Raw genomic sequence first — 22996 nt, 5'->3', positions numbered from 1 at the left:
TCTGTCTGTTTCTGTCTCTGTCTGTTTCTGTCTCTGTCTGTTTCTGTCTCTGTCTGTTTCTGTCTCTGTCTGTTTCTGTCTGTTTCTGTCTCTGTCTGTTTCTGTCTCTGTCTGTTTCTGTCTGTTTCTGTCTCTGTCTGTTTCTGTCTCTGTCTGTTTCTGTCTGTTTCTGTCTGTCTGTCTGTCTGTCTGTTTCTGTCTGTTTCTGTCTGTCTGTTTCTGTCTGTCTGTTTCTGTCTGTGTCTGTGTCTGTTTCTGTCTGTTTCTGTCTCTGTCTGTTTCTGTCTCTGTCTGTTTCTGTCTCTGTCTGTTTCTGTTTCTGTCTCTGTCTGTTTCTGTCTCTGTCTGTTTCTGTCTGTTTCTGTCTCTGTCTGTTTCTGTCTCTGTCTGTCTGTCTGTTTCTGTCTGTCTGTCTGTGTCTGTCTGTTTCTGTCTGTTTCTGTCTGTTTCTGTCTGTTTCTGTCTGTTTCTGTCTGTTTCTCTCTGTCTCTGTCTCTGTGTTTCTGTCTCTGTGTTTCTGTCTCTGTGTTTCTGTCTCTGTGTTTCTGTCTGTCTTTCTGTCTGTCTGTTTCTGTCTGTCTGTTTCTGTCTGTGTTTCTGTCTGTCTGTTTCTGTCTGTCTGTTTCTGTCTGTTTCTGTGTCTGTCTGTCTGTGTCTGTCTGTCTGTTTCTGTCTGTCTGTTTCTGTCTGTCTGTTTCTGTCTGTTTCTGTCTCTGTCTGTGTCTGTGTCTGTCTGTCTCTGTGTCTGTCTGTCTCTCCCTCATCTGTTTAAATGACATCACATCTCACTGTCCAATAGGTGAAGTCTGAGAAGTCTCAGGAAGTGAAGTCACAGGAGTTGTTTGATGATTGGGTGTCGAAACTACGACATCACCGTGTCTTCCGTCAGAACGAGATCGCCATGTACCCCCACGAGAGGCACCTGTTTCACCTCTCGCCTAACCTCAACGACTCCATGAGACAGGTACGCTTCTCTTCAGACAGGGATATGTGATACATTTTGTGCTTTCCCCCTAATGGTTTGAATTTTGGAGATGGTAAGCTGACTCTAGATCTGCATCTAAGAGCAAACTCTTATGGATGCTTTTTGACTGACCAATCATCATTTCATTAATGTACTGTGTAATGTATTTTATATGAATCACTGTATGTCTATGCATATTCAATTCATTGTCTCTCACCCTTCCTCTCGCTCTCTCCCTCCCCTGCTCTCTCTCTCTCAGCAGCACTCCAGTCTGGCTAAGCAGGCGTCAGTTGTCCAGCAGGCGAAGGTCAGTGCCTGGCTTCACTCCTCAGAAGACATGGACAGGTGCTGCAGAGGTAGGGAGATCAAACATCTCACCTGTCTGAGTCGTCATACCTTTCCTGATGGATCTCACCTTACTTAAGGTCTCTGTATCGACTCGCTCTCACCTTCTCTAATTCACGTCTCTCACCTTCTCTAATTCACGTCCCTCATTGTTCTCTGTCAGATTTGAAGGACTGTGAGTCTTACCTGTTGGAACTCAACCTGCTGCTGAAGAGTATGGAGGTTCTCCACCGCACTTCCTCTGCCCCCGCCATCAGCCTCATGGTAACACAACCTTTGCCCTTTAACCTTGACCCTAACCATGACCCAGTACACATACTATACTCAGCCCCTTTAACCTTCACTACACTTACTCAGACCCTGCTATGAGTACAGTAGGTATGCACACCTCTCCTAATCCCTAGACTTTAACCCTAACCTCTCCACTGGGACACCAGGCCTCAACATACGACATTCCCAAGAAGGAGAAGAGGGGTCCCAGGAAGTGGCGTTCAAAAAATTACACCAAAGATGCCCCAGCCACGCTACAGGTATACACCGTTTTACAACTCTTAAAGCAACAGCTGCTACCATTCCATGTCAACTTGTTAGTGTTGCATTGACTAAAGACTGCTAGAAGAATAGTTCTGTGTGACACCTAATACATCCCCCACCTGTAGTTGTCTTTAACCCTGAGATCTCTCCTTCCACCAGGTTCCTGGCTGTGGCTCACCGCCTGCCTCTCCTCATCTCCATACCTCCCACCCAAACCTCTCTACTGCTGAAGCCAACACCTCCTTCCTGGAAACGCCAGACTCACCTACTGATGCCAACCGCCTCCAGGAAGACTTCTGCAGGCTGGCTAACAACAGTGAGTCCCTGGTGTCAGATCGGCCCACTGGGTCATGTATAGGTATTGTACAGGCTGGGTATGATGTTTAAAACACACTTTTTTTCTCACTCTGTGTGTGTCTCCTGCACTCTGTGTGTCTCCTGCACTCTGTGTGTCTCCTGCACTCTGTGTGTCTCCTGCACTCTGTGTGTCTCCTGCACTCTGTGTGTCTCCTGCACTCTGTGTGTCTCCTGCACTCTGTGTGTCTCCTGCACTCTGTGTGTCTCCTGCACTCTGTGTGTCTCCTGCACTCTGTGTGTCTCCTGCACTCTGTGTGTCTCTAGTTCACTCCACTCTGCAGTCAGCCTATAGTTCTCTATCAGCAGAGAGAGACAGAGTGAGACACACTATTGACCTGAAGGCCCCCCCTCCAGCGCAGGTCATGGGTCTCAAGACCGGCTATGGCTCGGTGAGTTGGGTGTGTTTGAGAGAGAGCGAGTGTGTGGTGCATGTGATGTGTTCCACAATACTGCACATGTCAACTTGATTTCAGGAGATTGTTTATATACCAAACATGACATTGGGACTGATCTGAACCTCTGCTGCCAATCAACCTCTTCTACCAATCAGGGTCTCCCAGATGGATCCCGCCAACTTGTCCACCAGGCATCCAATGAATCCATGTCGGAGTTTTTTGATGCTCAGGAGTACCAGCTGACCTCCAGCTCCTCTGAGAATGAGGTGAGCCTTAAGATCAGATTACCCAACCCTAACCATTAGGGAGATAAACAATGATCTGAACAGTCATTCATATATATTTTTCTCTATTTGTCTCCAGGCTTCTGATGACGACTCGTATATCAGTGATGTCAGTGACAGTGTTTCCATGGACACCGGCTACAGCAACGAGGGAGGAAGCGAGAGACATGACTCTGGTATGCCGTGCGGGTGCATGGGCCAGCATATGAGTATTTCTATGACAAGCATATCATTTGTACGAGTGAGCAAATGTTTGCTACCTCCATTTTAAGTACCCCCCTCAGCAGGCTCAGGAGGAAGTGGTGTTCAGGTGGCCCGCAGACGGACTACCCTCCCCTCCCCCTCAGCCCAGCAGCAGCAGTGTCAGTCTGTGGAACATCCTCAAGAACAACATAGGGAAGGACCTGTCCAAGGTAGCCATGCCTGTTCATCTCAACGAGCCTCTCAACACACTGCAGAGGCTGTGTGAGGAGGTGGAGTACTCTGAGCTGCTGGATACAGCGAACCACACACAGGACCCGTACCAGAGAATGGTGAGGGTATAGGATGCAGGTATACACACACACACACACACAGGACCCGTACCAGAGAATGGTGAGGGTATAGGATGCAGGTATACACACACACACACACACACACACACACACACACACACAGGACCCGTACCAGAGAATGGTGAGGGTATAGGATGCAGGTATACACACACACACACACACACACACACACACACACACAGGACCCGTACCAGAGAATGGTGAGGGTATAGGATGCAGGTATACACACACACACACACACACACACACACACACACACACAGGACCCGTACCAGAGAATGGTGAGGGTATAGGATGCAGGTATACACACACACACACACACACAGGACCCGTACCAGAGAATGGTGAGGGTATAGGATGCAGGTACACACACACACACAGGACCCGTACCAGAGAATGGTGAGGGTATAGGATGCAGGTACACACACACACAGGACCCGTACCAGAGAATGGTGAGGGTATAGGATGCAGGTACACACACAGGACCCGTACCAGAGAATGGTGAGGGTATAGGATGCAGGTACACACGCGCACACACACACACAGGATCCGTACCAGAGAATGGTGAGGGTATAGGATGCAGGTACACACACACACACACACACAATGCCTAGCAACGCATGGTGAGAGAATTTGGACATACTCACACCATGATTCTTATGATGCATTGTGGGAACCCACACACACAACCTCTACCTACACATGGTAAGTAACACAATCTCTGTCTGTCTCTGTGTGTGTCCTGTGCTGCAGGTGTATGTGGCAACATTTGCAGTGTCTGCATATGCCTCCAGTTACCACCGGGCAGGAAGTAAACCCTTTAACCCTGTCCTGGGAGAGACCTACGAGTGTGACAGACCTGACAAGGGCTTCAGGTTCATAGCAGAACAGGTAAACAGGAACTAAACCTACAGGAACAAGTTATCATCACTCACATAAAATAAACCAAGAATCACTGGGCTGATTCATTTAGTGCATTCCAAATGACCCCCTATTCCCATTTAGTGCACTAAATTTAACCAGGGCCCATAGTGCTCTGGTCATAACTAGTGCACTATATAGGGATGTCATTTGAAACAGAACCGTTGCATAGGATGACTGAAGACTCATAACATTGTCAGTCACATGTATTAACCAGTTGAACCCCCTGTCTGTCTTAGGTGAGCCATCACCCACCTGTGTCAGCGTGTCACTGTGACTCTCACAACTTCACTTTCTGGCAAGGTGAGCTTCTATGTTTTCAGTAAACATATCACCACCGTTTCCTTCTATTTGTGATTGTTATTGTGAGGGTTATCTGCTCCACTCACCTACTACCCCTGTTTATCTCTCTGTCCCATCTCTCTCAGATGTCCAGTGGAAGAATAAGTTCTGGGGGAAATCCATGGAGATTGTTCCCATGGGAACCACTCATGTGACCCTGCCAGGGTGAGTCTCTTTGATTTGATAGAATGTGTGTGAACGTCAGAGCTGCTTTCATATGAAATAGAGGTGTGTGTGTGTGTGTGTGACAGTTGTTTGTCATCCTCAGGTTTGGGGACCACTATGAGTGGAACAAGGTCACGTCCTGCATCCACAACATCCTGAGTGGCCAGCGCTGGATAGAACACTACGGAGAGATGTCAATCAAAAACACCAGCAGTGACGCTTGCCAGTGTACAGTGACCTTCGTCAAGGTGAGGAGAGGGACTATACCATCCCAGTTACACGAGGGTGTGTCCCAAAAAGCACCATATGTCTAATACAGAGCACTACTACCCATAGGGACTCTGACCAAAAGTAGTGCACTATATAGGGAATAGGGTGTTATTTAAAACTGCCTAACTCAATTCAATATAAATTGGCCAACACGTATGAAACCCTGGGCCAGCGTTTCCTAAACTCCTGGGACCAACGGGTGCACCTTTTTGGTTTTTGCCCCTAGCACTACACAACTGATTCAAGTGATCAGCTCATCATCAAGCTTTGATAATTTGAATCGGCTGTGTAGATTTAGGGCAAAAACCCAAACACACCCCTTAGGGTCCCCAGGACCGAGTTGGGGAAACACTTGCACTGGGTTTCCGAGGGTATTATCAGGTGTAACAGCGCCATCTGTTGGGGAACAGAAGGTATAACATCCTGGTGACCATTATCCTGGAAAATGTAAAAGTAACTAATGAGTGGTGGATGGATTCATGTATTATTTAGAATTCATCACATGATTGACAGCGTTTTATTGGTTTCCGATTTGTAACATCACATTTGTATTTGTTTTGCGTCATTAGTTTAATTAGTTTTATTCATGTTTTGCATATTTAATCCACAGGCAAAATCGTGGAGCTCAACGGTGAACAAGATAGAGGGAGTGGTTACAGACAGTGGGGGGCGTGTCATCCACTCATTCTTTGGCAAATGGCATGAAGGCGTGTACCAAGGAGACACACCCTCTGCCATCTGCATCTGGAGAGCAAGTGAGTGACTGGCTCTTTGGGCTGTCTGTCACAACTCACACACCCACATTCAAAAACATAAAGTGGCATTCCACATAAATATTATAGCTTATGATCTTTACCTTGAAAATAGTTTAAAATAATAATTTTGTCATGGGTTTGTGTAGACACCATGCCTGTGGACCAGGACCAGTATTATGGCTTCACTCAGTTTGGTGTGGAGCTGAATGAGCTTGATGCCGCCCTGAAGCCCCTCCTACCCCCCACAGACACACGCTTCCGTCTCGACCAGAGGTAAGACACACCCACGGGATTCTCTCTTCCTGTCTCCGTCTTCTTCCTCCTCTCGGTCTTCTTCCTAGCTCGCCCTAATCCATTATTCCTTCTTTCTCATACTTCCCTGTATTATATCACCTTTCTCATAGGATCCTTTTCACTCGAGTGTCTCTCTCTCTGTCTCAGGTGTTTGGAAGAAGGGAACATTGAGGGGGCTGAGGAGCAGAAGCAGAGGATAGAGCTGCTCCAGAGAGAAAGGAGAAAAGTCTTGGAGGAGAACAACATGACGCACAAACCACGCTTCTTCAAGTACGTGTGTGTGTGTGTGTGTGTGTGTGTGTGCCTGCCTTTCTGTCTGATTCCAGCAGACAAGGGAGTTCATTGTTCACACGTTTAGCCACAAAGACAGAACAAGGCTGTCTTAATTGCACAGTATCCTTTACAACAGTGGTTCCCAACATTTTTCGCTTATCCCTGAAGTACGCCCTCACGTGCATTTTACCAGTAAGCCTATGGTCTCATGAGTCTTCTCACGTACCCCGTGTGGATAGACCAAGTGCCCCTGGTTGGAAACCACTGCCCTACAATCTAGAGAAGGTCTGATTGAATGGCACCTCTGTCTATATAACTACCACATTGTCACAGGTCTGTCATGTGAATAACACTCCATTAGCCTCTGGGCTCCATTTAACAAACCTAAAACCTACAAACCTCCATTTAACAATGCTAAATCTAATTGGCTTACAAAAACTAAGTAACATCATGTAGACCTACCTTTGCTAAATACGTTAACTTGAACCCATTTGAAGTCCACGTTGTTCTAAGTCACTGCATGGCCTCAATAGCATTCACCCTGACATAGGGGCTAGGTCTACTGTAAATGACATATCTGAGCATGACAATAAGCTAGATTAAATTCATTATTTATAAGCCTAAAAAGAGAAGGAATAATTTGAATCAAATTCTAAACATAGCCTATTTAAAACAAGTTGTTATGTTACACTTACAGGCACCATAATTTCTCCCGTGGGCATGGAATATGAAAACAACGCAGACTATGGAGTAATTTACGCACATCCAAAAACGGCACCTGCATGACTAAAATAATGTGGGCCTGCCTACAATGCATATATAGAAAGGGAATGTCAGATCATTGTTCTACTTCTCTCAAACATTATATTTGAATAAAGCTTTGGTGATGAAGATGGATTTCCCAGGGGTCTCAGGGGCCAAACTCTTAGTCAACAGTCTTGTCTACTTCACGGTTGTGTTGGGATGGACAAAAAAAAGCCTTCATTGAGAGGAGTGGAGACTTGGTTTTTAACGAAATGGGGGGGGGGACTTTTTTTTTTTTATGGTTCTAATTACAAAGTATAAAGGCACCAAAATCACATTAGGCTACTCTTGTTCAAATGGGCAGTGTGTGTCACGGCTGGATATGCTGTATCATAACCAACTGTGTTACCATTAAAACCAGCTTTTGGTTGGTCTTAAGTATCCTATCAGCACTGCTTGAAAATAGAAACTTGGATCATGTTTTTAAGGACACACCTCAAATATTTCCACCCCTCTGAGCACGAGCGTGCTGATGTTAGACAGGTAAATTGCCAAACTTTGCGTTAGGGCTGGGAAATGCCGACACGACAGTTTTTAAATAACGAAATTGCAAACCCAACGTGTTTGACACTAGCACCGCCTTAATTCCAGCGGAACATGGTTCTCCTCAGTGTCTGACTGGTCAAAACAACACCATTAAGTTGTTCTGTGTTGTCATGAGATCTCACTGTTCTACATGAAGGTGTACTGAGGGATAGGGTTGTACACTTACAGCCAGGTTATGCAGTATGTTTGGAATATGTGTTAAGTTTTACATATATGTGACTGCTGTTTTTGTTTATTTAACAGGAAATCAAAGGATGACACGTGGCTGAGCTCTAATACATACTGGGAGCAGCGGAAGGACCCTGGGTTCAGCTCTAGAGAGGACTTCCCTGTGCTGTGGTGACCCTGTAACCCCACAGGAGTACAGATCTAGGGTCCTTGCCCACAACAGACACAGAATTTTCCAAAAAGGGGATCTCCACCTCCACACCAAAATTGCCGTCTGCATCACCACACTTCTTTACAGCTGTGAAGCCTGGGTCACTTAGTCGCCACAACAAGCAACTCAAGCGATTCCACAGAAGATGCCTGCAGCGCATCCAGGGAATCACCTGGTGCAACCGTGTCCTGTACAGAAATACTTGTTAAGACCCACTGTGAGAGTATGGAGGCCACAGTCGCCCAACACCAACTGAGCTGGCTTGGGCATATCATTAGAATATATTGGGAGTGCTTGCCGTGGATCCTGTATGGCCAGCTATATCTTGGGAGTGCTAGCTGTGGAAGATCCTGTATGGCCAGCTATATCTTGGGAGTGCTAGCTGTGGAAGATCCTGTATGGCCAGCTATATCTTGGGAGTGCTAGCTGTGGAAGATCCTGTATGGCCAGCTATATCTTGGGAGTGCTAGCTGTGGAAGATCCTGTATGGCCAGCTATATCTTGGGAGTGCTAGCTGTGGAAGATCCTGTATGGCCAGCTATATCTTGGGAGTGCTAGCTGTGGAAGATCCTGTATGGCCAGCTATATCTTGGGAGTGCTAGCTGTGGAAGATCCTGTATGGCCAGCTATATCTTGGGAGTGCTAGCTGTGGAAGATCCTGTATGGCCAGCTATATCTTGGGAGTGCTAGCTGTGGAAGATCCTGTATGGCCAGCTATATCTTGGGAGTGCTAGCTGTGGAAGATCCTGTATGGCCAGCTATATCTTGGGAGTGCTAGCTGTGGAAGATCCTGTATGGCCAGCTATATCTTGGGAGTGCTAGCTGTGGAAGATCCTGTATGGCCAGCTATATCTTGGGAGTGCTAGCTGTGGAAGATCCTGTATGGCCAGCTATATCTTGGGAGTGCTAGCTGTGGAAGATCCTGTATGGCCAGCTATATCTTGGGAGTGCTAGCTGTGGAAGATCCTGTATGGCCAGCTATATCTTGGCCGGTGGTCTGTAGGGGGGCAGCTAAAAAACGTGGCTGAAGAAGAGAAACATCAAACCCACAGAAAGAGAGGATGCTGCTGCCGACCGTTCCACCTGGAGGAGCTCCGGAGGGTGTACAGAGGGGAGCTCCGGAGAGACAGAACCATGCCTGCCCCCGCCAACACAGACATATGCCCCACCTGCAATAAAATTTGGATCTCCGATTGGACTCTACACTCACTAAAGAATTCACCATTAACTCAGAGGTTGAAGTCCTCATCGGATACGATGGACTACCATAAGCAAGCCCACAACAAACCTTAACCAATACAGGAGAAACTCAAAACTGACCTTAGATCAGCACTCGGAGACATCACTAGAGTCAAAGCTCTGACCCGGTGACTGGGGACTGCTGAGTGTCAGTGTGACCAAGACCAAAAATGAGCTTCCTGTGTCTGTAAGTGGAGCTAAAATAGGTCTCTATCTCTTCAACCTAATATGGAGTTTTCACTTGATTCTTTGTTTAAAAGAAAAGAAAGCATCTTTAAATGTTTTTGTCGACTTTAGTCTTTCCAGGGACAGGGTTCTCTTCTTTCAATTTGATCATTTTCTCTGTTTTATACTGTCACTGTAGTTCGGATGCAGTCCAGCCACTAAAGTGCCTTTTTAATATGGAATGCTGTTCTACTCACAATAACCTGCTGTAGATGATTATGCAAATCCTCACTCACTATTGGTGAGTTGGTGCTTCTGCACACTTATGTCATTCTTAATGTGGTCTATATAGAAGATCACTGGTGGGGTGTTGAGGTGTGCATCCCAAATGGAAACCTATTGTCTATATAGTGCTATTTATGGAATAGGGTGCACTTGATATGGAGTAGGGTGTCATGTGGGATACAGTCAAGGGTTGTAACTAGGGGGATTTAACTTGTTCTTAATGTCAAGCACTCTACTGTAAGAGTATGATTATGTCCAATCACAATCCAGATTGTTTTAATACTCCTCAACCATTGGCTGACAGTACGTATGAGATAAGGCCTTCTGGAACTTCATAACACTGCGTGTTAAAGCCTGTATGTTGCCCGTTTATGATCAGTCATTACTGTAAAATAAGATGTATACTGTATATCAGTAAAGAATAGGGCCGTACTATCTATGAAGATGAATAATAAACAGTGAGACTGTTATACTATGTGTGTGTGTGTTTTGGATTGCAGAGGCTGGTGGGAGGAGCTAAAGGAACGGAGTCAAACCTCTTTTCCATATATTTGTGTTTGAGACCGTTCTATTGATTCCATTTCAGCCATTACAATGATCCTCCTACAGCTCCTCCCACCAGCCGCCTCTGATTGGGTGTTCTAGTGAGGGGGTGGGCGCGACCGACCAAAAGGTTTGGGTGCATTCCAGCGGCTCATCTTTGATGGTCACCGCCTTCCAAAGTGTGTTCCATTATAGGGCTAAACCATGTGATCAAAAGTCATGAAGTTTTGACTTCAGTTGACTGCAAGTTTCTGCAGTTGCTCTTCAAGTTAATCAGCCAGCGCCTGCATTGTGGGAGTCTGTATTGCCAACCAATCATTAGGGTGTATTTGTTTGACCCACGAGAACGTGACCAAAGACCTGACTGAAACCAGAACTAACTTTGCCTTGATTCATGTATACAGTAGATATGTACAAATGTGATATTTGAGGCTCTCATCAGTTGATAGTTTAATGTTCGTTCGTTCTTTTCTAATTATTTTTTTATATATATATAAATAAATAAAATTACAAATTCAAGGTTAACTTTTTTTTCTCCATTTTGCCAATATTGCATTGATGCATCCTTGACTAGCCTACTACTAATGAGGGGTTGCGAGTTCTCACAGGAAAATCAGTTTGAATGGTCGTCCAAAACGGAATTCCAAGTCAGGAACTCAAGCTTCTTTCTAGAGATCTTTCTATGTTCACTGATGTCATGATTTTGACTTTATTATTTTTTTTTCAAGTTCCCAGTTGTCTTGAAAGCACCATGAGGTACACCACATGAGCAAAAGTATGGTGCAGCATGATTATCACTCCAGAGAACGCTTTTTCACTGCTCCAGAGTCCAATGGAGGTGAGCTTTACCCCACTTCAGCCAACGCTTGGCATTGCGTGAGGTGATCTTAGACATGTGTGCGGCTGCTCGGCCATGGAAACCAATTTAATGAAGCTCCCAACTAACAGTTACTGTGCTGACGTTGATTCCAGAAGCAGTTTGGAACTCTGAGTGTTGCAACTGAGGACAGATGATGTTTATGTGCTTCAGCACTTGGCGGGCCGTTCTGTGAGCCTGTGTGGCCTGCCACTTAGCGGCTGAGCCGTTGTTGCTCCTAGATGTTACCACTTCACAATAATAGCACTTACAGTTGACCAGGGCAGAAATCTGACTTGTTGGAAAGGTGGCATCCTAGGACGGTGCCATATTGAAAGTCATTGAGCTCTTCAGTAAGGCAATTCTACTAAAAATGTTTGTCTCTGGAAATTGCATGGCTGTGCTAGATTTTATACACCTGTTACCGGGTGTGGCTGAAATGGCTGAATCCACTCATTTGAAGTGGTGTCCACATACATTTGTGTATATACAGTGCCTTCAGAATGTATTTAGTACTTTCAGTACCAAGACTCTTCCTAGAGCTGGCAAAACTGAGCAATCGGGGGAGAAGGGCCTTGGTCAGGGAGGTGACCAAGAACCTGATTGTAGCTCTGCCAGAGTGACAAAGTTCCTCTGTGGAGATGGGAGAATCCAATCAGAGTTTTTATAGTAAAGTGACCAGACCACTCCTCAGTAAAACGCACATGACAGCCCACTTGGACCAGAGAAACAAGATTCTCTGTTCTGATTGAACTCCTTGGCCTGAATGCCAAGTGTCATGTCTAGAGGAAACCTGGCACCATCCCCACGGTGAAGCATGGTGGTGGCAGCATCATGCTGTGGGGATATTTCTCAGCGGCAGGGACTGGGATACTAGTCAGGATTGAAGGAAAGATGAACGAAGCAAAGTACTGAGAGATCCTTGATGAAAGCCTCAACCTGCACTCAGGACCTCAGACTAAGGTTCATCTTCCAACAGGACAATGACCCTAAGCACACAGCCAAGACACCGCAGGAGTGGCTTTGGAACAAGTCTCTGAGTGGCCCAGACGTAAACCGGATCTAACGTCTCTGGAGAGACCTGAAAATAGATGTGCAGTGACGCTCCCAATCCAACCTGACAGAGCTTGAGAGGATCTGCAGAGAAGAATGGGAGAAACTCCCCAAATACAGGTGTGCCAAGCTTGTAGCATCATAGAAGACTCGGCTGTAATCACTGCTTCTACAAAGTACTGAGTAAAGGGTCTGGATACTTGTGCTTTTTATATTTTAATAAATTAGCAAAAATGTCAACCTGTTTTTGCTTTGTCATCATGGGGTATTGGGTGGGTGGGATTATATTTTAGAATAAGGCTCTAACAAAACAATGTAGAAAAGTCCAGGGGTCTGAATACCCTCTGAAAGCCCAGTATAGTGTATGTTAAGGACTGTCAAAGATGTTAAGAAAATAAATATTGGTAGAAAATGATAACGTGAAATAAATGGTCTACACCAATACACACGTGCACCTGATAATAAACAAAGCAATGAGCGCTGATAAAGGAAGGAAGACTTATCAAGGGAGCATGGTAAACAATGATAAAAGAAGACTTATCAAGGGAGCATGGTAAACATTGATAAAGGAAGACTTATCAAGGGAGCATGGTAAACAATGATAAAGGAAGAAAGACTTATCAAGGGAGCATGGTAAACAATGATAAAGGAAGACTTATCAAGGGAGCATGGTAAACAATGATAAAGGAAGACTTATCAAGGAGAATGGTAAACAATGATAAAGGAAGACTTATCAAGGGAGAATGGTAAACAATGATAAAGGAAGGAAGACTTATCAAGGGAGCATGGTAAACATTGATAAAGGAAGACTTATCAAGGGAGCATGGTAAACAATGATAAAGGAAGACTTATCAAGGGAGCATGGTAAACAATGATAAAGGAAGACTTATCAAGGGAGCATGGTAAACAATGATAAAGGAAGGAAGACTTATCAAGGGAGCATGGTAAACATTGATAAAGGAAGGAAGACTTATCAAGGGAGCATGGTAAACAATGATAAAGGAAGGAAGACTTATCAAGGGAGCATGGTAAACAATGATAAAGGAAGACTTATCAAGGGAGCATGGTAAACAATGATAAAGGAAGACTTATCAAGGGAGCATGGTAAACAATGATAAAGGAATACTTATCAAGGGAGCATGGTAAACAATGATAAAGGAAGACTTATCAAGGGAGAATGGTAAACAATGATAAAGAAGACTTATCAAGGGAGCATGGTAAACATTGATACAGGAAGACTTATCAAGGGAGCATGGTAAACAATGATAAAGGAAGACTTATCAAAGCATGATAAAGGAAGACTTATCAAGGGAGCATGGTAAACAATGATAAAGGAAGACTTATCAAGGGAGCATGGTAAACATTGATAAAGGAAGGAAGACTTATCAAGGGAGCATGGTAAACAATGATAAAGGAAGGAAGACTTATCAAGGGAGCATGGTAAACAATGATAAAGGAAGACTTATCAAGGGAGCATGAAACAATGATAAAGGAAGACTTATCAAGGGAGCATGGTAAACAATGATAAAGGAAGACTTATCAAGGGAGCATGGTAAACAATGATAAAGGAAGACTTATCAAGGGAGCATGGTAAACAATGATAAAGGAAGACTTATCAAGGGAGCATGGTAAACATTGATAAAGGAAGACTTATCAAGGGAGCATGGTAAACAATGATAAAGGAAGGAAGACTTATCAAGGGAGCATGGTAAACATTGATAAAGGAAGACTTATCAAGGGAGCATGGTAAACAATGATAAAGGAAGACTTATCAAGGGAGCATGGTAAACAATGATAAAGGAAGAAATACTTATCAAGGGAGCATGGTAAACATTGATAAAGGAAGACTTATCAAGGGAGCATGGTAAACAATGATAAAGGAAGAAATACTTATCAAGGGAGCAAGGTAAACATTGATAAAGGAAGACTTATCAAGGGAGCATGGTAAACAATGATAAAGGAAGAAATACTTATCAAGGGAGCATGGCAAACAATGTGAAAATGAGCAAGTAGCCTACGAAGGAAAATCAACTTGTTTAAAGGAGTGCAGTTGAGGCCTAAATTCGGAACTACTGAGTGGACAGGTAGAGAGGTGTGGGTGTTTGTTTAGTTTGGAAGCTTTTATTTCAATATTTACCACTGTAAAACATATGTACCACTACATTTTTAACAAATAGGATAAGGGTTAAATTAGCATTATTTAGAGAACCCCAAAGTTGGACCTTTTTTTGCCTTTAGGGGAGCTAATGTTTCATTCAGCTGAGCTGAACAACCCCCCCCCCCTCCCCCGAGTAATTCACACCCTGATTTTTATGACACTTTTATTGTCGGTGTTATGACATGGTGTTGTAAAGATTGTCCTTCACTCTCTGCCTTGTCTATCGTCTTTATCTACATGTACCGGATAATGCGCTGATGCATTTGTTTCTCGTGTGTGTGTGTGTGTGTGTGTGTTACAGCAATCAGGTACCTTGTTTTACCTTCTTTGTGTTAATCATTAGCAGCTGAAGACTGCTGTTGAAAGAGCAGTTGGGATGATGAATACAGAATGATAATGAGACTTGACTCCTTCCTCATATTGTAAGTCAAACGACAAAGTAGCAGTTCTGTTTGGGTTCCGATTATGTAATGGACAAGTCCTGATTTCAAAAACACTGTGTGGAATTCAGTTTGTTTGACTCACACACACACACACACACACACACACACACACACACTGCTCATGTGATGTCAATTACCACGGTATACACTTTGGGGGCGTGGTGGAACCAGAGGCCCAAAGTCTGTCCTTTCAAAAGTGCAGAAGTAGGACCAACCCACTTTGTCTGACTGACAACTCTCTGCTCCAATCGATACCGTAATAATGTTTGGATAGCCTATCGTATCGTTGTTGTGTAGCGGCACTCATTTCATCAGAATGTAAAATAGAAAGTCCAAGTAGCGGGGTAATTATCAATGTGTGATCAACTGTTTGTCTACTACTGTATAACAGAGTGCAACAGTTTCAAGTTATATGAATAGGGCATTTGAATAGTTTGAAACTTTCTTGCGCTGCTGTGCCTCAGGTGACTTACCAGTGCCAGAACCGACATTCAAAAAGTGACAGGCAACCGGACCGGTGGTGTTTGGAGACGCTGCACTCGATCCCTGTTTAATAAATCCAGACTCTACAACAAGGTAGGTTATGAACAAGTGTTTTTTTCGGCGTTGAATATACTTAATTTTTTCATCGAATTTTATTTGTTACATGCGCCGAGTACAACCTTAACATGAAATGCTTAATTACAAGACAAGAAAATTACATAACGAGGCTATATACGGGGGTACTGGTACTGAGCCAATGTGCGAAAGGTATAGCAGAGGTAAATTATAGTGTTTCTGTTTTCCATACTTCTCTTCCCACATACAAACCTCACATTTTATTTCATAATATGGTGTATTGGATCATTTGTTTCTATCCTCCTGTCCACATCCACTTTATATACATATGATGTTTACTGATGAAAGTGATGAGTTTTCTTTCAATAACAGAACTTTTTCTTGCAATTCCTATTCAGAATCATGCTTTATTTAGGATCAGATACTTTTGGACATCAGCAAAGCATGCCTCATTTACAGTAATTTAAAATATACATAATATATATATATATATATATATATATATATATTTTTTTTTAGCTTTTTATTTAACTAGGCAAGTCAGTTTAAGAACAAATTCTTATTTTCAATGATGGCCTAGGAACAGTGAGTTAACTGCCTTGTTCAGGGGAAGAATGACAGATTTTTACCTTGTCAGCTCGGGGATTCAATCTTGCAACCTTTCGGTTACTAGTCCAACGTGCTAACTACTAGGCTACCTGCCACTCCATAATGAGGGTCTACGGAGGGGAGGGGGTCCTCCATTTACCAAATTGGGATTTCCCGACCACTATATGAGCCAGAACAACCTCATTCAGACTGGATTCAGGGAATGGTTGAAGGCAGTGGTCTGGAGGACACCGAGTGAGGGCAGTGTTGGGACTACACATGGTTGCATATCTGATTTCTGGTAGCTACCTTCCCCTCATATCTCTCTTGATCTCTCGCTGAAGATTTCTGATTTCTGCTTCCCTTTTCCCTCCTTTTCATTCCCTGACTCCTATTGAGAGTTTTTATTTTAAACATTCCAAACGCTGAAATGGATTATGCTATTCTCTCTCTCTCTCAACCCTCTCCTCCCTCTCTCTGTTTTCTCCCTCTCCCCTCTTTTTCCCTCAATCTCCCTTTCTCTCCACCGCTCTTCCGCTAGATTGCTTTAAAATTGTTTTCTGAGCTGCTATAATGCGAGGGGTGGCGTTAGGGGGTAAATGGTGTTATGATAACACAGCATAGGGGCCTTCCCTCTTGTCCAATGAGTGAGTCTGTTAGAACACACTTGGGGTGTTGGGTGCACCTCCTACACATCTGAAGGGGAATTTGAAGGTGAAATTAGGGGAAATACGGTATGACATTTGGAGATCACTAATGAACACAACAGTAGTAAAATCTATGTATGATTCATATTGGTAGGAAATAGGGGCGCAAGTTGGAGACATACAGACGTCATACGTCAGCTTCATTAAATAGTACCCACAAAACACCAGTCTCAACGTCAATAGTGAAGAGGCGACTCCGGGATGCTGGACTCCTAGGCAGAGTTCCTCTGTCCAGTGTCTGTGTTCTTTTGCCCATTTTAATCTTTTACTTTTATTGGCCAGGATGAGAAGGCTTTTTCTTTGCAACTCTGCCTCTTGATGTTGAGATTGGTGTTTTGCTGGTACTATTTAATGAAGCGGCCAGTTGAGGACTTGTGAGGCATCTGTTTCTCAAACTAGACACTCTAATGTACTTGTCCTCTTGCTCAGTTGTGCACCGGGGCCTCTCACTTTTTATATTCTGGTTAGAGACAGTTTGCGCTGTTCTGTGAAGGGAGTAGTACACAGCTCTGTACAAAATCTTCAGTTTCAAAGTGCTTCCTTTATTTTGGCAGTTACCTGTATGTATAATGTTAATGTTTATTGATGAGCATATAGATATCTATAATGCTGTTGTTTTATTGTGTTGTGTGTGTGTGTGTGTGTGTGTGTGTGTGTGTGTGTGTTCTGTGAAGGGAGTAGTGTCTGTGTGTGTGTGTGTGTGTGTGTATGTGTGTGTGTGTGTGTGTGTGTGTGTGTGTGTGTGTGTGTGTGTGTGTAGATATGTATAGTGTAATTGTTGTTTATTTGTGTGTGTGTATAGTGTGATTGTTGATGTGTATATAGATATGTATAGTGTAATTGTTTTTTAATGATATGTATAGTGTAATTGTTTTTTAATGATGTGTGTGTGTGTGTGTATACAGTGGGGCAAAAAAGTATTTAGTCAGCCACCAGTTGTGCAAGTTCTCCCACTTAAAAAGACGAGAGAGGCCTGTAATTTTCATCATAGGTACACTTCAGCTATGACAGACAAAATGAGAGAAAAAATCCAGAAAATCACATTGTAGGATTTCTTAATGAATTTATTTGCAAATTATGGTGGAAAATAAGTATTTGGTCAATAACAAAAGTTTATCTCAATACTTTATATACCCTTTGTTGGCAATGACAGAGGTCAAATGTTTTCTGGAAGTCTTCACAAGTTTTTCACACACTGTTGCTGGTATTTTGGCCCATTCCACCATGCAGATCTCCACTAGAGCAGTGATGTTTTGGGGCTGTTGCTGGACAACACGGACTTTCAACTCCCTCCAAAGATTTTCTATGGGGTTGAGATCTGCAGACTGGCTAGGCCACTCCAGGACCTTGAAATGCTTCTTCCGAAGCCACTCCTTCATTGCCCGGCCGGTGTGTTTGGGATCATTGTCATGCTGAAAGACCCAGCCACGTTTCATCTTCAATGCCCTTGCTGATGGAAGGAGGTTTTCACTCAAAATCTGACGATACATGGCCCCATTCTTTCCTTTACACAGATCAGTCGTCCTGGTCCCTTTGCAGAAAAACAGCCCCAAAGCATGATGTTTCCACTCCCATGCTTCACAGTAGGTATGGTGTTCTTTGGATGCAACTCAGCATTCTTTGTCCTCCAAACATGACGAGTTGAGTTTTTACCAAACGTCTGGCACTGCAGGATTTGGGTTCCTGGCGGCGTAGTGTGCTACTGATGGTAGGCTTTGTTACTTTGGTCCCAGCTCTCTGCAGGTCATTCACTAGGTCCCCCCGTGTGGATCTGGGATTTTTGCTCACCGTTCTTGTGATCATTTTGACCCCACGGGGTGAGATCTTGCATGGAGCCCCAGATCGAGGGAGATTATCAGTGGTCTTGTATGTCTTCCATTTCCTAATAATTGCTCCCACAGTTGATATCTTCAAACCAAGCTGCTTACCTATTGCAGATTCAGTCTTCCCAGCCTGGTGCAGGTCTACAATTTTGTTTCTGGTGTCCTTTAACAGCTCTTTGGTCTTGGCCATAGTGGAGTTTTGAGTGTGACTGTTTGAGGTTGTGGACAGGTGTCTTTTATACTGATAACAAGTTCAAACAGGTGCCATTAATACAGGTAACGAGTGGAGGACAGAGGAGCCTCTTAAAGAAGAAGTTACAGGTCTGTGAGAGCCAGAAATCTTGCTTGTTTGGAGGTGACCAAAAACGTATTTTCCACCATAATTTGCAAATAAATTCATAAAAAATCCTACAATGTGATTTTCTGGATTTTTTCCCCTCATTTTGTCTGTCATAGTTGAAGTGTACCTATGATGAAAATTACAGGCCTCTCATCTTTTTAAGTGGGAGAACTTGCACAATTGGTGGCTGACAATACTTTTTTGCCCCACTGTATATACTGTTGATATGTATAGTTTAATTGTTGTTTATTGATGTGTTCATGCAGGGTTCATCTGCAAAAGAGACACTGGCCTCAGACTTCCTGCTTAAATAGAGGATCAATAAAATGTACCCATTTATTTCTATTTTGCACAAAATAATCTGAAACACAACCAAAAATTAACTGCAAATACATCCAACAAGTTTGTAGAGTCACAAGCGTGCTAGTAATATGGGACCAAATAAAACACGTTTGACTATTTTATTGACACCACCCTTGATCAGTCACTGGCTTTATCAATAAGTGCATCGAGGACGTCGTCCCCACAGTAACTTTACGTACATACCAGAACCATTCGCACTGAGCTAAAGGGTGGAGCTGCCGCTTTCAAAGAGCTGGACTCTAACCCGGAAGCGTATAAGAAATCCCGCTATGCTTTGACGAACCATCAAACAGGCAAAGCATCAATACAGGACTAAGATCAAATCGTACTACACCGGCTCCGATGCTCACCAGATGTGGCAGGGCTTGCAAACCATAACAGACTACAAAGGGAAGCACACCCGAGAGCTGCCCAGTGACACGAGCCTACCAGACGAGCTAAATAACTTCTATGCTCGCTTCGAGGCAAGTAACACTGAAACATGCATGAGAGCATCAGCTGTTCCAGATGACTGTGTGATCACGCTCTCCACAGCTGTTGTGAGTAAGACCTTTAAACAGGTCAACATTCACAAGGCTGCGGGGCCAGATGGATTACCAGGACGTGTACTCGAGCATGCGCTGATCAACTGGCAAGTGTCTTCACTGACATTTTCATCTCCATGTCTGAGTCTGTAATAGCAACATGTTTTAAGCAGACCACCATAGTGCCTGTGCCCAAGAACACAAAGGTTACCTGCCTAAATGACTACCGACCAATAGCACTCACACCTGTAGCCATGAAATGCTTTGAAAGGCTGTTCATAGCTCACATCAACACCATTATCCTAAAACCCTAGACCCACTCCAATTTGCACACTGCACCAACAGAACCACAGATGATGCAATCTCTATTGCACTCCACACTGCCCTTTCCTACCTGGACAAAAGTAACACCTATGTGAGAATGCTATTCATTGACTACAGCTCAGCGTTCAACACCATAGTGTCCTCAAAGCTCATCACTAAGCTAAGGACCCTGGGACTAAACACCTCCCTTTGCAACCAGATCCTGGACTTCCTGAAGGGCGCCCCCCAGGTGGTAAGGGTAGGTAACAACACATCCGCCACACTGATCCTCAACACGGGGGCCCCTCAAGGGTGTGTGCTCAGTCCCCTCCTGTAGTCCCTGTTCACTCATGACTGAATGCCCAGGCACGACTCAAACACCATCATTAAGTTTGCTGATGACACAACAGTGGTATCCCTGATCACAGACAACGATGAGAGCCTATAGGGAGGAGGTCAGAGACCTGACCATGTGGTGCAAGGACAACAACCACTCCCTCAACGTGATCAAGACAAAGGAGATGATTGTGGACTACAGCAAAAAAGGAGGACCGAGCTTGCTCCTATTCTCATCGACAGGGCTGTAGTGGAGCAGGTTGAGAGCTTCAAGTTCCTTGACGTCCACATCATCAACAAACTAACATGGTCCAAGCACACCATGACAGTTGTGAAGAGGGCAAGGCAAAACCTATTCCCCCTCAGGAGACTGAAAAGATTTGACATGGGTCCTCAGATCCTCAAAGTTTTACAGCTGCACCATCGAGAGCATCCTGACGGGTTGCATCACCACCTGGTATTACAACTGCTCGGCCTCCGACCGCAAGGCACTACAGAGGATAGTGCGTAGGGCCCAGTCCATCACTGGGGCCAAGCTCCCTGCCATCCAGGACCTCTATACCAGGTGGTGTCAGATGAAGGCCCTAAAAATTCTCAAAGACTCCAGCCACTCAAGTCATAGACTGTTCTCTCTGCTGCTGCATGGCAAGCGGTACCGGAGCGCCAAGTATAGATCCAAGAGGCTTCTAAACTGCTTCTACCCCCAAGCCATAAGACTCCTCAACATCTAATCAAATAGCTACCCAGACTATTTGCATTGCCCCCCCTCCCCCTTCTAAGCTGCTGCTACTCTCTGTTATTATCTGTGCATAGTCACTTTAATAACTTTACCTACATGTACATATTACCTCAATTACCTTGACACCGGTGCCCCTGCACATTGATTCTGTACCGGTACCCCCTGCATATAGCCTCCACATTGACTCTGAACCGGTACCCCTGTATATAGCCTCCACATTGACTCTGAACCGGTACCCCTGTATATAGCCTCCACATTGACTCTGAACCGGTACCCCTGTATATAGCCTCCACATTGACTCTGTACCGGTACCCCCTGTATATAGCCTCCACATTGACTCTGAACCGGTACCCCCCTGGCCTGTATATAGCCTCCACATTGACTCTGAACCGGTACCCATGTATATAGCCTCCACATTGACTCTGAACCGGTACCCCTGTATATAGCCTCCACATTGACTCTGAACCGGTACCCCTGTATATAGCCTCCACATTGACTCTGAACCGGTACCCCTGTATATAGCCTCCACATTGACTCTGAACCGGTACCCCTGTATATAGCCTCCACATTGACTCTGAACCGGTACCCCTGTATATAGCCTCCACATTGACTCTGAACCGGTACCCCTGTATATAGCCTCCACATTGACTCTGAACCGGTACCCCTGTATATAGCCTCCACATTGACTCTGAACCGGTACCCCTGTATATAGCCTCCACATTGACTCTGAACCGGTACCCCTGTATATAGCCTCCACATTGACTCTGAACCGGTACCCCTGTATATAGCCTCCACATTGACTCTGAACCGGTACCCCTGTATATAGCCTCCACATTGACTCTGAACCGGTACCCCTGTATATAGCCTCCACATTGACTCTGAACCGGTACCCCTGTATATAGCCTCCACATTGACTCTGAACCGGTACCCCTGTATATAGCCTCCACATTGACTCTGAACCGGTACCCCTCCATGTATATAGCCTCCACATTGACTCTGAACCGGTACCCCTGTATATAGCCTCCACATTGACTCTGAACCGGTACCCCTGTATATAGCCTCCACATTGACTCTGAACCGGTACCCCTGTATATAGCCTCCACATTGACTCTGAACCGGTACCCCTGTATATAGCCTCCACATTGACTCTGAACCGGTACCCCTGTATATAGCCTCCACATTGACTCTGAACCGGTACCCCTGTATATAGCCTCCACATTGACTCTGAACCGGTACCCCTGTATATAGCCTCCACATTGACTCTGAACCGGTACCCCTGTATATAGCCTCCACATTGACTCTGAACCGGTACCCCTGTATATAGCCTCCACATTGACTCTGAACCGGTACCCCTGTATATAGCCTCCACATTGACTCTGAACCGGTACCCATGTATATAGCCTCCACATTGACTCTGAACCGGTACCCATGTATATAGCCTCCACATTGACTCTGAACCGGTACCCCTGTATATAGCCTCCACATTGACTCTGAACCGGTACCCCTGTATATAGCCTCCACATTGACTCTGAACCGGTACCCCTGTATATAGCCTCCACATTGACTCTGAACCGGTACCCCTGTATATAGCCTCCACATTGACTCTGAACCGGTACCCCTGTATATAGCCTCCACATTGACTCTGAACCGTTACCCCTGTATATAGCCTCCACATTGACTCTGAACCGGTACCCCTGTATATAGCCTCCACATTGACTCTGAACCGGTACCCATGTATATAGCCTCCACATTGACTCTGAACCGGTACCCATGTATATAGCCTCCACATTG

At 44.6% G+C, this 22996-nt stretch overlaps 1 pseudogene; it reads left to right on the top strand.

Moving 5' to 3' along the window:
- The window catches only part of LOC112229218, a 33438-nt pseudogene extending 23097 nt beyond the window's left edge, over positions 1 to 10341 (top strand).
- The last annotated feature ends 12655 nt before the right edge of the window (positions 10342 to 22996 follow it).

Source organism: Oncorhynchus tshawytscha, linkage group LG31 (assembly GCF_018296145.1).
Source record: "Oncorhynchus tshawytscha isolate Ot180627B linkage group LG31, Otsh_v2.0, whole genome shotgun sequence".
Lineage (NCBI taxonomy): Eukaryota > Metazoa > Chordata > Actinopteri > Salmoniformes > Salmonidae > Oncorhynchus > Oncorhynchus tshawytscha.
Note: the sequence above shows the minus strand (reverse complement) of the source record. Positions and strands in the feature narration are given on the sequence as shown.